Here is a 961-nt window from a genome sequence, read left to right on the forward strand (position 1 = left end):
AGTGTTTTTATCAAGAATGGATGTTGGATTTTGTCAAATGCTTTTTCTGCATAAATCAATATGATCATGTGGTTCCTTCCTTTTTTTCGTATTTATATAGTGAATTACATTGATTGTTTTTCTAATGTTGAACCATCCTTTCATCCCTGTTATAAAACCCACTTGGTCATGATGTATTATTGTTTTGATGTGCTGCTGGATTCTGTTGGCTAGGATTTTGTTGAGAATGTTTGCATCCATGTTCATGAGGGATATTGGCTATAATTTTCTTTTTTAGTGATGTCCTTCCCTGATTTTCATATGAGGGTTATACTTGCTTCATAAAATGTATTAGAAAGCTTTCCATCCTCTTCTACTTTCTGGAATAATTTGAGCAGAATTGGTGACAGCTCTTCTCTGTATGTTTGGTAGAACACACCAGTGAAGCCATGTGGGCCTGAACTTCTTTTGATTGGGAGTTTTTTGATGACCTGATCAATTTCTTCTTTTGTTACAGATCTGTTCAGGTTTTCTACTTCACTCTGTATAGATTTTCTTAAGTCGTGTTTTTCTAAAAACATATCCATTTCTTCTAATTTTTCAAATTTGTTGAAATACAACTTTTCATAATTTTCTGTTATTATTCTTTTGATATCCTTTGGCTCCATTGTGACATTGCCCATATGGTTTCTAATGCATGTTATTTGTGTCTTCTCCCTCCTTTCTTTTGTTAAGTTTGCCAGTGGTTTGTCAATTTTATTAATTCTTTCAAAGAACCAGCTTCTTGTCCTGTTGGTTCTTTCTATAGGGTTTCTGTTTTCTATTTCATGTATTTCTGCTCTTATTTTTATTATTTATTTTGTCTTAGTGACTGTAGGTTCCTTCTTTTGATCTGTTTCTAATTGCTGGGGATGCTGTGTCAATGTGGTAATTTTGGTTCTTTCTTCTTTTTGGATGTACACATTTATTGCAATGAATTGTC

Source organism: Chrysochloris asiatica, unplaced genomic scaffold (assembly GCF_000296735.1).
Source record: "Chrysochloris asiatica unplaced genomic scaffold, ChrAsi1.0 scaffold00529, whole genome shotgun sequence".
NCBI lineage: Eukaryota > Metazoa > Chordata > Mammalia > Afrosoricida > Chrysochloridae > Chrysochloris > Chrysochloris asiatica.